The 15288-nt window shown below is 41.5% G+C and overlaps 1 protein-coding gene across 1 annotated transcript in view; it reads right to left on the bottom strand.

Annotated features, from left to right (window-relative positions):
• WDFY3 (WD repeat and FYVE domain containing 3) overlaps positions 1-12740 on the bottom strand; it is a 287453-nt gene extending 274713 nt beyond the window's left edge. The window contains exon 1 of the mRNA XM_044945700.1: positions 12369-12740. The gene's annotated coding sequence lies outside the window, so the exon portion shown is untranslated. The remainder of the gene's footprint in view (positions 1-12368) is intronic.
• Between the last annotated feature and the right edge of the window lie 2548 nt (positions 12741-15288).

Genomic DNA, 15288 nt, shown 5'->3' with positions numbered 1-15288 from the left:
TTTCAGGCTTCTGGCCAATTTATCTTCTAAATTGCTGTTCATTGACATTTTCTAGTGAATTCAAGTCTCATGAGGAAAATAATAATGAAATTAAGCTTTAATTGTAACTCCAATAAACCACAGCATTCTTTACTACTTTGCCATATTTAAACTTCTTTAAAAATAAAAACAGGGCTTTTTAAAAATTGATTTCTTAATGATAATAGCTAACAAAATGCAAATATCTAGCTCAAAACCTGTGCGTAGTACTTACCTTTGCTTAGAAAAATGAGGTAAACATTTTTTCAAATACAAATCAGTATCACCACTAGGGTATGAAAGAGCATTTCTAAATTTTAACAAAAATGCAAGAAGGCATACCCAGGTGTGATTACTATCTATATTGCATACCTGCTGTTAAATAACAAGACCAAAGTAACAATTAGCTACTGGAATGCAACCCGTCTCCTTCCAGTAAAATAGCACTTGCTTAAGAGAGCTTCACTGGACTGGAATGACGCTTTGTCAGATGATATTAGGATCTGTGAGACAACTATCAACCGCTGCACTGAAGTGGGTGTCAGCAGCAGAGCAGGAAGAAGGAAGGCTAGAATATGGGGATCCTTAAAGATCTCTTAATACTACATGCATGCTTCAGTGTCTGACTCTTTACAACTCTATGGACTGTAGCCCACCAGGCCCCTCTGTCCAAGGGATTCTCCAGGCCAGAATACTGGACTGGGTTGCCATTTCCTTCTCCAGGGGGATCTTACTGACCCAGGGATCAAACCTGCATCTCTTTATGTCTCCTGCATCACAGGCAGGTTCTTTCCCACTAGTGCTACCTGGGAAGCCCTCTTAATACTGGCTACAGTCAATAACTGGCTCATTTCTGATGAATGTATTAGGCTGAAAAAAATTAAAGCGCATCTGAAAAAGGAATAAGCTTTGTAAGAAAGATATAACCCTCCTAGCTGTGAATAGAGATCACTGTAGTATTACCATCTCAGAAATGCTATTCAGCACACATTTTCCCGTTTCCCAACTACACTAGTGTGTGTTGGGGCTACAGTGGCCTAAAGGCCTTTCCAGCAGCTGCCATGTCTTGTCAGGCTTCTCCATACCCTCCTGAAAATATAAACACCTATGCCAGCGCATGTGGTGGTTATGCAAGCTAACTCAAGCTGGGAATCACCGAACTTATTTACTCTGGTGACTCAGATTTAGATCTAGGTCTCTGTGGGGAAGGAGGTGGAGAACACATGTTATGACACCATTCTTCATTAGTATTCATTGCATAACTAAAGCAAACTCAGCGCTTTCTGCTTTTTCATAAAGTTTGACAAAGAAAGGAAATGTTCCAGGTTTGCCTAGGTACAGGTCAGCATCTGCTATACCAAGTGACCCTGGACAGAACAAGCGCCCTTTACAGGGAAGTGTTTTTTCTATTTTCTCTCTCCATGTTCCCCCGATGGCGTTCCCAACCCCTGCCTCGACCCCCTCCCCCCACCACTGTCCTTTCTCTTCCTTCTCCAGCCTTCCTTTAAGCCTGCCACCAATAAGATACCTTAGCCACATTGAACTTCACAATGGCAAAATAATTTTTTCAATGCTATTTCACTCCAAGACAACAGAAATACTTTAAACACGGCCAGACATCAGAAATAATAAAACAGCAATACATCAGTTTTCATCTTGACCAAAGAGATAACATCTAATTTATTTCAGAACTTAGCAAATGAAATATATAAAGCACACCTGTCATCTATCCAACAGATCAAATTATCCTTTAAAAGAATATAAGCTAGAGAAGTCATTTAGTACAATTTTCATGGTGACCTAGTTGTAAAAGGCTTCAGGAGTAAAACTAAGGCTTTCATGTGTTTTGACTTTATCCCTCTCCCTTCTCCTCATTTTGTAAATAATAAATTCAGGCGAATTTTTCCCCAAGAGACCTCATCTGACTCATTAATGGTGAAATCAATTGATTTTATTACTTTCTATAATTCTGATAGAAGTAAATCTCACAGGATTCACCAAGGAAATTCAATCAATTCCCCTGATATTCAGATCAAACGTCATCTTAGGGCTATCTGAATCATTTCAACTACAAGTAATCTACTAGCTAAGCATCCACAAAACTTCTGCACCCCTCAGATAGACTAAGACTAATTGTAAACTGTTCAAACATTTATGCGTTTATCTTATCTTCATCATATTATAAAGTTATTGAGAGCAGAAGTATCCATGTCTTAAACATTCATGCAAATACCAGAGCACCCAGGACAGCAAACAATAAAACATTTAATAAGTAATTGAGAAAAAAAAGTACACAATTATTAATAAACACTACAGCATCATTTGAGAACCTATTTACAGGGTATTATTTTGGGAAAGAAGAACTAGGTTCCCAGAGCAAGTTGAATCCTTTATATTTGGACTAACTTAGTCACTAGAGGCATCACAGAAATAAATCAGGCTGAATAAAATTATTAGGCAATCAACACACAATGATATTTCTAAAAATAACTGAGTTTATTTTTATTTCATACTTGTTTACTTAACTGTGGCATATATCATCTAAATCACTGTGTTTTAATGAGCAGTGTGCCACAGGAAAAGAACTTGGGCTTTCGAGACAGAGAGATTCAGGCTTTAATCAAGAAGATCTGATTATGAATTTACTGAGGGATTTCTAGGACAAAGAGAATAAAGAAACATAATAAAACATATATTATCATTCTTTCACTTGATAATGAATAGTCTTAGAATTCCTAGGAGTGGCAGTAAACATTTATTTTCTTAAGACTTACATCATTTTCTGACAACATGCTTATTACCTAACTACATTCATTCACTCAGTGCATACTGAAGGCCAATTACATGCCAGTGTGTATGTATTTAGAGAGAGAATAAAATTTGCTGAAATATATTATACAATGTGTGGTAATGTTCTACAGCTGTTTATTCAGCTATACTAAGAACATCCCTTCTATTTCTGAAATCTCCTCTGTATTCAACAAAATGATAGCAGGTAGTTAATAAATACCATCCCTTGACTAACTGCCCAGTACTTCTTTCTTTACTACTCTATTACTTGGTAAGAATGAAAGTTTCCGGTAAGCAAATATAGTAGTGATTAGATAAAAAAAAAGCCAGGCCACTTTATAAGATTTGAGGGTATTTTGGAATTTTATGGAGAGTCTTTGAGGTGTCAGACATTGCCAATGGTAGTTAAGTCGTGGTTGTGAATAGGTATTTTCATAAACTTGGTACAACACTTTGAACTATGTCTATATAATCATGCCAAGTAATTGTTATTCATATCCTCTATGCCTTATGAAATTTTTTGGTTCACATGATGACCTATTACTTTCTATGGAGAATAAGTTAAATAAAAACTGACGAATCCTTTAAAAAAAAAAAAAAAAAAAGACCCAGCCAAAAGGAATTAAGAAGAATGACATGTGATTGATCTTACCTGACTAGATCCAGGGTGTGAACGACCTACTGGGTTGAAAATAATCAGCCATTTGCCTAGTTACCTGTTGTCCTTTTTATAGAAAATTCAAGGAAGAAATTCCCAGGATTCTGCTGCCTATGGAAACAAAGCCCAGAACCTAACCTCTTCACTCCCTGAGGAGTGAATATCACAATATCAACATTCTTATATTTGTCAACATTTTAAGACTAGCAAAATCACTGTGATTTTAGTAATAAAATTCAAATAAGTACTGTACTTTAGTCACATAAGATATTACCACTGGTCAAGAGTGACAGGTGAAGAGTATGTGGGACTCTACTATTTCCCCAACGTCCTGAGTTTATTTCTTAAAAAAAAAAATATATATATATATATATATTTATATATATATATGTATACCAGTAAGGTAATGCAAATTGAATAAATGTTAGGGAAATTAAAACAGTAAGTTGCACATCCAAACTCAAACACTCAAAATGTACTAAGAAATTTGGATATTTTGAGAAGATACCTGTAAGATTCTTTTAAAGTATTGAGTCCTATGTTACTGCTAAGTCACTTCAGTTGTGTCCGACTCTGTGCGACCCCAGAGACGGCGGCCCACCAGGCTCCCCTGTCCCTGGGATTCTCCAGGCAAGAACACTGGAGTGGGTTGCCATTTCCTTCTCCAGTGCATGAAAGGGAAAAGTGAAAGTGAAGTCGCTCAGTCGTGTCCGACTCTTAGCGACCCCATGGACTGCAGCCCACCAGGCTCCTCTGTCCTTGGGATTTTCCAGGCAGGAGTACTGGAGTGGGGTGCCATTGCCTTCTCCGATTGAGTCCTATAGACAATACTTAATCACTTCCTAAATTATATGATTTATAAAACAAAATGTATGTATATGGATGCATTACCTAGAACAAGGCAATAAAACTAAAAGATTCTGTGCAAATAAATTAGTTGCCACCCTGCACACCAGGAAGGAAAAAAAGATACAAAATAATTTTGGCATGACTTTCTAACATCAGATAATGACTATGTATCAGATTCCTATTTTTCTTAGGCTGCTGCTGCTGCTAAGTCGCTTCAGTCATGTCTGACTCTGTGCGACCCCATAAACGGCAGCCCACGAGGCTCCCCCATCCCTAGGATTCTCCAGGCAAGAACACTGGAGTGGGTTGCCATTTCCTTCTCCAATGCAGGAAAATGAAAAGTCAAAGTGAAATCGCTCAGTCCTGTCTGACTCTGCGACCCCATGGACTGTGGCCTACCAGGCTCCTCCATCCATGGGATTTTCTAGGCAAGAGTACTGGAGTGGGTTGCCATTGATTAATTGGCCTCCTTGAAGACCACACTGGCCAGAGAACAGAGGGACATAGCTACAAAGAAACATTATACAGGAAGAGGAAGCTGGGCCTGGCAGATTCATCAAGTGCTGAGGATATACCTATTACACATGTCAAAAATCAGAATGTAACATGATGATTCTCACAACACTGGTACCAAGGGTTTAAGAAACAAGGAAAGTTAAAGAAGCGTCAGAACTCAATGTCACTATCATCTAAGGGACCTGCAGTAATGAGGGCTGCCAACAGATGAAGAACCAAACAGCACAACGGTTTCCTGATGGCCCAGTGGTTAGGAATCCGCCTTCCAGTGCAAGAGACAAGGGTTCAATCCCTGGTCAGGGATCTAAGATCCCATATGCCTTGGGGCAACTAGGCCAAGAGGCAGGAAGGAAAGACCCCGCATCAGATCACTGAAGAGCCCACATACCACAACTAAGACCTGATGTGGCCAAATAAATAAATACACATTATTTTTTAAAAAGAGGCAAAGGCAGAATAGGAATTCAAATTTCTTAATTTGGGGGCCTCTGAAGTACCATTGTAAATAGGCACTTATCTTTTATAAGTAGTAACAACAAATACTTTAAAGGGATTAGGCGACACACAAAAGAATCAAACAACCATGATTAGTTTATTAAAAAAAAAAAGTCCTCATTCACTGGCCTTCTAAACTCAACATCAGTACAGTAGTGCTTTAAATCCATTGTGGCTTCACATGTGTCTAGTTGACTCAAAGTTACTAATCCAGACTTGAAGTCTTATCAAGACACGTAAATACAGTACTGCCTAGGTCTCTTCACTTTACTGAGGAGGGATTCCGTTTTCAACAGCAGATACTTAGGAGTATCTGCTTTGAGTTGGCATAATGATAAAAGGGTTGCCACAGTATTAGTCTCAAGTTTGCTCAGCTACAACAGCATCTGATCATAGAACAATGTATATTAAACTTAAAATAACTAATTTCATTAACATTGTACCAAGTCATACTCTCTGGGGAACGAAATGGCAACCCACTCCAGCATTTTTGCCTGGGAAATCGCATGGATAGAAGAGCCTGGTGGGCTACAGCCCATGGGGTCGCAAAGAGTCGGACACGACTGAGCAACTAAGCACAGCAAGTCATACTCGAATATACTACACACGAATAGACGCAGGTGACAAAAAATTTTTTTAATAAAGAAAATTTATGGGAAAGAAACAAATTTAAATTGTTAATAATTTTCTTTAATTTAAGAAAAACAACGCACAAATTTAATATCATTCCACTGGAGAAGTAAAACCAAGGCCCAACTCACAAATAACCATTAAAACAGCAACAAAAAAACCCAAACCAAATTTCAGCACTCACTGAAATCACAGTGTAGTTGATCAAAAGACACATAGCATCCCCATTAACTGGGCTAAGATGCACAAAGTATTTCATATATTAAAAAAAAACTACAGGGGATATTATCACTAGACTTGTCACAATGGATTACAACACTGTGACTGTCAATAATCCAATATTTATGATCTATTACACACAAAAACATCTATGAAGTGAAGCGAGGTGAAAGTTCCTCAGCCGTGTCCAACTCTTTGCGACCCCATGGACTATACAGTCCATGGAATTGTCCAGGCCAGAATACTGAAGTGGGTAGCCTTTCCCTTCTCCAGGGGTTCTTCCCAAACCAGGGATCGAACCCACGTCTCCTGCATCGCGGGCGGATTCTTTATCAGCTAAGCCACAAGGGAAGCCCAAGTACACAATAATTTTTTGGCTTAACAAAAAAAGGAAGAAAAATGACTCATATCACTAAAAGACATTACTTTAAATATTCTGCCTCAAGTCTTGCAGCTTCTGCAAATACAAAACCTATCATCTCCCAATGTCCCTCTCCTGCAGGTTCAAAGACATGCAGGAGTATCGGAACAAGGAATCCGGAGATATTTGGAGTTATTGATACCATTAACAATTGCATGTTTAAGATGCCATATGCAGGCCACAGCTAAGACCAGACTCAGCCAAAACAAACAAAAAGGCTTAACGTAGATGTTTCAGAGTTGAGGGTCTCTGTTCTGGGGCCTGACATTTCTACAAACTCAGTACAAAACCCCAAAGCTCTACATCCATACAGTCAGGTAAATATAGCAATCATAACTGTTCAACCAAATAAAACACACTACAAAATATCATTGACTTTATTTCTGGTTCTAGACTTTTCACACTCTGCAAGGCTCCTGCTTCAGTTGTTTATAGAAGTGATATTCTAGACCTTGTGTCTTGTTTATTAAATAATCAGTGTCTTGCTTATTAAAGATCTGGGGGGCCCAGTAATAAAGTAATCTCAAAAATTCTCACTAAAGAAAGGAAAACAGAAGTGTGAATATTTTCATTCTACAGAAGAATGAACCAAAACACTGTGCAAGGAACCCTATCTATTTAGCTTGGAGAGAAATCATCTACATTTCTTTATTATTACATTTGTTTATAATGAATGAATGAGTGAATTTCCTATGCATTTGGCACTTCTTGAGCATGCAATCAGAGGAAGGATAAGCCCATAGGGAAACATGCTAAGGGATTTGGAGGAAGTCTGCCCATGGGCTTACGGGAAGAGAGAAAAAAGCCAGCAGAGGCTAGCACACGGATGTGCACTCAAACATGCACCAAGTATTTACTGAGCACCTATTATGCACAGCTCACTGCCCCAGCACTAAATACACAGGGTCAGCAAAACAGAATCCACGTCCACATGAGCAATACTGTTGGGTATCTCCTATCCAGTTGTCAATGATTCACCCCATTTTCAGCAATTCCATAATTCAGCAAGCATTCATCTAATGAAACAGGAATTCAGAGGTTTAAAAGAAAAATCTAGGATCTCCATCTAGGGGGAGGAGATAAAGACAAATACAGCAGCTTTTAAGTGGAGGTATGATAAAGGGTGCCAAGGGGACCCACAGGGGAAGGACGACCAAGCACTATTCCTGGGCAAGGACCAGCTTGCAGGCAGGAGAGGGTGGCACACCACAGGAACTTCACGCAGGAGACAACACTTCTCTGTTCACGCACAGGACACACTTCAGGCTCAAACTCACTGAGAGCAGAAGTCAAAGTCCTTAAGAGTACTGGCCTACGTGGTTTGCGGGCCTCCACCACCCTGACCTCAGCTCTCAACTCCCTCCAGCCAACCCTAGTGTTCTCCCAACACTCAACACCCTCCTGCTTCAGAGCCTCAGTACCTGCTCTTCCTCCAGCTCTAAAACTTTCACTCCCTTAAATGCATCAAGTCTCTGCTCAAAAGTCACCTTAAGGGAGGGTAACGCACATCATAACGTTACATGAAACTCAGCTTTCTAAAGATTAAAGTCATGCTACAATTATTCATGGGTTCATGCTCCTTACAACACCTGGAATGATGTCAAAGACCACATGTTTAAATTATTTCAGTCTATTATTTTCCCTTTAAGTCCAGCTAAAAATTGAAGAAATGCTTTATAATTATTTTGAGGATTTTTTTTTAACCCTAAATTTTCCTTAAAAAAACAAAACTTCACCTAGTTTTTTTAAAGCCACATTTTAAAAAATGTTAAGGACTAAGTATTAGAATTCTCCAGTGATGGTTTCATTATAAAAGCTTTAAAAAATATATTTATTTAAAAAAAAACTCATTTATTTACTTATATGGCTGCACTGGGTCTTAGTTGTGGCACGTGGGAACCAGCTTCCTAACCAGGGCCCTTGTTATTGGGAACACAGAGTCCCAGCCACTGGGCTTTTATAAGGAAAAGTCCCTATAAAAGGAATTTTAATATATGAAAGCCAACAGTAGAATAAGAAACTCAAAGAAACAGCCTTAAAGTGCTACCTCCTTTATATTGAGATAGTGACTGATGACCAAGCCAAAAAATTATTTAGCAATATCTGTCACAAACTTTCTACATTGGTTCAAATGCTGCTGAAAGTAAGAATTAAAAAGTCAAAACCATTAAAGGAGACCATTACACATATAACAAAACAGCTAAAATTTCAATAACTGACAATACTAAATGCCAACAAGGGTACAGGAATAACTGAAATTCTCTTACACTGATGCAGAGAGGAATTCAAAACAGTATAGTCATTTTGGAAAACAGTTTGGCAGTTCAATATGAAGTAACTAATATTGATAAAATATACACTTTCATAGGACCCAGTAATCCCATTCCTAGGTGCATCTCAAGAAAACTGAAAACATTTCTCCTGTCCATAGACCTGTTCATAATGGTTTATAGCAGCTTTATTCATAACTGTCCAAAACTGGGAACAACTTAAATGTCTAACTCATGAATGAATGAACAAACTGTGGTACCTCATTGTAATGGAGAGGTACTCAACAACACAAAAGAACAAATTTAGCACTGTGCTGGGGCTGACTGGTACAGCTTATGACAGCCTACTGCTACATTTTCAGTTTTGCAAGCTGATTTAGGTGCTCAATGTGGGCCATGATGAGCATGTTTACACTGCAGTAATTAGCAGATGCTACCAATCTGCGATTTTTTTCTTTGGAGGACAGGTTGTTACAAGTTTATCAGCATACCATTGATGAAACTACTGACACAAGAAACAACTCAATGAATATCCAAAGTATTACGATAAATGAAAGACATCAAGACTACATACTGTATAATTTCATTTATGTTATATAGACATAAATTTCTTGTCTACAAAGACAAGATAACAGGGATATTAATTAGATTAACAATTAGCAAGGGCTAGAGGTAGAGGGCGGAGAAGGCAATGGCAACCCACCCCAGTGTTCTTGCCTGGAGAATCCCAGGGACAGTGGAGTCTGGTGGGCTGCTGTCTACGGGGTCGCACAGAGTCGAGCACGACTGAAGCGACTTAGCAGCAGCAGAGGTAGAGGAAAGGATTCACTACATAGGGGCAGGAGAGAGCTGTTTGGAGTGATAGAAATGTTTCATATGTTGATTGTGGTGGTGATGAGCCAACTGTATATGTCTGCCAAGACTTTTTACCACATATAAATTAATCTCAAAAACCTGACTACAAAAAAAATGTAGGAATAGGAATTATTTAACTATTAATCCTTTAATGGATGACAAATGATACAAAGGAAGAACTGGAAACTAATCTGTTGAAATATCAAGAAGGCAGATTTTAACTCACATAAACAGAAAAAATATTTTAAAACATTTTTGAAAATGTGAACCTGTGGTCACAGGAAGTATTAAAAACAGAGTCTGGATAATCCTGCCAAAGACACAGTAGAAATGGCCCTACTTTGAGTGTCAGTTCAGACTAGTACTATTAGAAGAGGTTAGAATCACTAAGGTCTCTTGCTACTCAGAGTCAGAGGCTCTAAAACTCCATAGTATTTTGTGTTATGATAACAGCAGATCGATCCACTGTTCTATGGTAGTCAAGCATCAATTACTAATTTTAACATGAAGCAAATGCTATCATTGACTTAGAGAGGAGTGCAGCCTTATTATTAGGAGTGCTGGCTCTGGTGTTGGACAGTCTGGGCTCAACTGTTGGCCCACCAGTTGGCTGTCACTTTGAACGAGCATCTCTCAGTATCTATTTCCACATCTGTAAAATGGGATTCACATTTTCCTAAGGCTTCAGTAAGAATGCATGAAAAATGACTTCTGTGAGCTAAACCCTCAATAACAAGCATTTCTTAGACATAACTGGAAGGGAAAGATAACAAATGATCAAATCTAATCCTAAGATTTTTAATTTTCCAAATACAGATTTATTCTTTAATTATATATCTGGTGGCTTATAATTTTTTGCAGCGCCAGATCTTTTTGAAAATGTGTTGACTCTGGACTCTTTACCCAGGAAAAAATGCAAATATATGCTACATTCTGCATATGATTTCCAAGGATTCAAGGACTTTCTAAAGCACATGCATGAAATTGAAAATGCCTGATGTAAACTCTTAAAATTGCAACGCTGAGTAGTGGAGTTTAAGAATCGTCAAAGGAGAGAACCCAAATAATACTGAAATAGTACACTGTCATTAACTCTTAAAAGAAAAAGATTTTGCAAGTAAGACCAGAACATCATGTTTGTAATTCATATCTCCTTTTTACAGAAATTTTAAATTAGAAGCATAACATTTTTTACATGAATCAATATCAACTCATAAAAAGACACTGGTAGTAGAAACCTACCAGCATAAGAATGAAAGGTTCCAAGCATTAACATGCACCACTGATGTTCAAATACCGTAGGAAGGGTTCCCAAATCAATCCAATACAATATGTATTTTAAAGTATCTTTTATAGAAATCAAACTAATTCCTATGCTTAGAGTCCCATGTTCACGTTCAAGTTTTATTTTCAAGTGAGATTTATATTTTTCTTGACCTATGCACTACTAGCAAATCAAGCTTTTTTTGTTTTTTTAATCAACATATTTTTGGTCCTGTTTTATGTTGTTTGTCACACCGTCTGATGGTGGAAACTGTTCCAAACCTGCTATCAAGTAATTTCAACCTGGAAATCTGCTGCTATCTCAAAGCAAAAGGTTTTTTTTTTTTTTTTCCTTTTTTAATTGTTTGGTTTTCAGACAACAGAAACCACTTGGCACTAACCAACTCATGCCCATCACGGAACAAAAAATAGTTTTTCGTATGCAGTAGCACCATTTTCCCACAGGAAACAACCATTTTTAAGGCACTGGAAGTAGAGGCAAGGGTTCACAGATATAGTAAACATCCTTTCAATCGGTTTTATCAGATTATTTCAGAAAAAGGAAAACCTAATAGCGTGGATCTCGGAATTCAATCCAAAAATAATAATAATAATAATAATCAATGAAACGCTGCCGCTGAGGATCAAACACTGACCAGGTCTGCCAAATGGCTTTTGGTCGAGGTCAAAACTGCTATTTAAAGCCCACCGTAACCGTGAATGTTTGCGATGGCACCGCATCCCCCGTACAAGAGAAAAAAAGGGCAAACACGCTCCGCGAGAGCATCTCCGGTTGCTTGCACAAGCGAAGGTTTCCAGCACAGGGCGTGGGGGTTTGTGGGGGGGTGGGGGAGATCAGGGCTCGAAAATAAGCCAGGAGAGGCCCACAGCCGCGGAGACAGCGCCCGAGGGATGGAGGCCTCGCCTGGCAGTGCCCGGGGCGAGGGGGGTGGGAGCTCCGGGAGCCGAGACCCCGCGGGGTCTGGCGGAGGGGCCCCCGATCGGTCCCGGATCCCTGGACCGCCAGGTTACGCCCCCACTGCTTAAACGCGGTAACGTCCAGCCCTCGCCTCCCTCATCCCCCGAAACACCCCCAGCATCGCTCCCCACAGCCCGAGCCCTTGACCCCGACGCCGACCGGACCGCGACGGCGCCCTCTCCAGGCCACGGTGGAGGACACAGGCCAGGCCGCCAGCCCCGCAGCGGCGGCGGCGGCGGCCCCGGGGCAGCGCGATCCCGGGGGAGGATGGCAGCTGGGCCGCGGCCTGTCCCCCCCTCCCCGCCCCCAGGGGCAGCGTGCGCAGGGCCGCGAGTGGGCAGCGCCTCCGCCCCGCACGAACAAAGCGGCCGCGGAGAGCGGGGCGGGGGGCCGGGGGGCACTCACCGGAGGGCGGGTGGGCGCGGGCTGGCCCGGCCGGGAGCGGGGACCGTGGCGGGCCGGGGGGCGCGCTGGCGACGGGGAGGGGGCGGCAGGCGCGGCGTCCACGGCGGGGCCCGGGAGCCCCGCGGCGCGGGGGGGAGATGGGGCTGCGGGCCGCGATCGAGGCTGCGGCCACGGGGTGCGGGAGCCGGTCGGCCGGGGCCGTGCAGCGAGCGGCGCTAGGTAGCCGGGGCAGCGACGCCGCCGCCACCGCCTCCTCTGCCTTCTCCGGCCCCGCTCCCTGCTTCCCCGCGTCGTCCTCCTCCTCCTCGCTGGGTCCCCGCCGCCGCCGCCGCCGCCGCCTCAGCTTCGGCGCTTCTCGGGCTTCTCCTCTCCATCAAGGCCGGGCCGCCCCGCAGGGACCATCCCGGGAAGTGAGGGGCTGTTGCCGTTCCCCGCAGCGGTTGGTGGCCATCTTTAATCCTCCTCCTTTCTCCACCTCCCGCTGCTGCCTGACTGACTGACTGACTCTGGATCCTCCTCTTTCCCCTCCTGCTCCTCCTACTGAGCCGGCCGCAGAAATTGCAGCGGCTCCTTCCTCTGAACCCTCCTGCCTTTCCTTCCTCTTTCCCGACTTCCTTCCCTTCCCTCGGCTTCCCGCTTTCCCCCTCCTCACTCTGACCAGCTGGCTTCGTCTCCCCCTTTTGCTGGCAGCGGGCGCTCGACTCTCTCAGCCTGACTTTGCCCTCCCCCCTCTTTTTCACTCTGGTCCCTCTCCCCACAGCCTTCCCTTTCCAGAGGCACACACCCCGGCTTCCTTCCTTCCCCACGTCCTGCCCTCAGCCAGCGACTCCCGTTTCTCTCTCGCAGCCCCTTTGCCCCTCGCCCGCGGTGCGCTCCCCCCCCCCCCCCCCACCTCCCGCCTCCCGCCTCGGTCCCAATTTCTCAAATAGACTCAGCTGAGAAAGGACAGCTGGGCGCTGCTCTCCTTAACCCTACACCCATTTGCTGGATGCTGTCAGACGGACGGCAGGCTGCGTTAATTTTACTCCTGCTGGAGTACAAAAGGACTGCCCACGCTAAGCTGTTTTACTACGCAGCTTTGACACTCCTGGATGCTGTGGTGTTTTGGCTTCGACCCCGTAGAGGACAGAGGCATTCAAGACCCCGATCTCAGTTTCCTTCCTTCAGTGACCTTGAACTGGTCGCCTTAAGATTGTAGGGTTATTTTTCCCCTTCCTCTAAAGGGCATCATGGATACCTTTGCAGTCCTAACAAACACAGTGTTTAGACCCAATTAGCACGTTTTGGTAAACCTTAGAACTGCTAAGCGATTATCAGTTTGCCCCTCTGTATTTGGTTGCTAATCAACCCAGTGGACCGTGTGGGGCATACTTTACTGGCAGTGGAGACAAACTGAGTCAGCAATTCTGAGTGGACAGGGTTAGAGGGGGGAAGTGGTCACCTCATCGTTCTAATGACAAACTTGTTTTTCCTAACTGCAATCTACAGAAGCTTGTGAATTTCCTCTACTAAAGATGAAGCAAGCTGAACTTGCTGTTTGCTTCTGTTTAGTCACTTGGCATTTGGCAAATTGGACCCATTTGTAAGGATTCACTCGCAGATTACTTCAAGATTCAGCACTGTTGACAAATACAAGGGATGTTAAATGTGAACACTTGGGGGTGGGGGGGTGGGGTCACAGTGCCTATCCCCCCCAAAAAAGCAGCTTGCCCTTTCAGAATAAGACGATGAAATGTATTCAAAGGTTATTCCCTTCAATAGGCCAATTACAGGGGGAAATGTTTTTAAATATAGTTTTATAATTCAAAGTAATTTTTTAATTCAAATGTAAAGTTATTATAAAAATGCGCTTCAAACTGTTTGAAAAGAAGGTGCCAAAACAAACTTAAAAATGTATTTTAATAAAAAATATTGGTATGCTTTGGGAGGTGGAGTTCTAATCTTCCTTGATCTTTACAGAGTAACCGGTACCTTGTTAGATTTCAGATTTCAGTTGCCATCTTTCAATACTAGTAATTCTCCTATTTGAAATCAACAACCTGTATCAGCATGTAAAACTTTTAAACCCAAGTCTTTGAGACATCTTCCTATAATACAGTTTAGAATAAATTATTGAAAACAAAGCACCTACATTGTGTAAGGCAATATGTGTATGTGTGTGTTTTCTTTTTTTGGTCATTAGGTGTTTATTTAGATTTTGTGTTTCTCCAGTCTATTACTAGACAAAATTACTACAAAATTCTTGATTATTTCCTTATGAGTGACTGTTTTTAGACAATAAAATGGATAACATGAGCATTGAGTAAGAAAGACAGTTGTCTTAAACATGAGGCCTGCGTGCATTTTAAAAGGATTTTCAGTTACATAGAAGGTTTCAGGAAACTTATCAGATTTTATTCACACTGATAGTCACATTCATTTACACTTTAATTATAAGCATTTTTCTGTTGAAGAAAATACACTGCAATGATGTGCATGGATAGTATGCAAATACAGCCCTTGTTAATGTCTTTACAAACAAAATCTCACAAAGGTTCTTCAGTGATAGAAAATAAATACAGAAAGATACAATCTTGAAAAAAGTGATAAAAATGTAGCAAGTTTTCTCCATTGTTACTGAAGCCATATAAATATAAGCTCTAAATTAAGGGGATAGTGCCCAGGAAAAATCAAACCCTTCATATTTACTTTTTTGCAGCTCTGTTTCAAATCCATCATCATTACAGCCCTTACCTTCTTTAGTCTTTGTTGCTGGCTAAGTATAGTTTCTCTGTCATCTTAGGGTTCGGTAATAAAAAAAAAAGGTCAGATCATGTTCTCCCGCAACATGGCTATTGTTGCACATGTATTCACTCTCAGATAAACTCAAGGTCTTCTATAAAACAAAGAATTGTATTAAAGTCGGGTAAACCCTTTGTGC

The sequence above is a fragment of the Bubalus bubalis genome, chromosome 7 (genome assembly GCF_019923935.1).
Source record: "Bubalus bubalis isolate 160015118507 breed Murrah chromosome 7, NDDB_SH_1, whole genome shotgun sequence".
In the NCBI taxonomy this organism is placed as follows: domain Eukaryota; kingdom Metazoa; phylum Chordata; class Mammalia; order Artiodactyla; family Bovidae; genus Bubalus; species Bubalus bubalis.
This window is presented reverse-complemented; position numbering and strand designations above follow the sequence as displayed.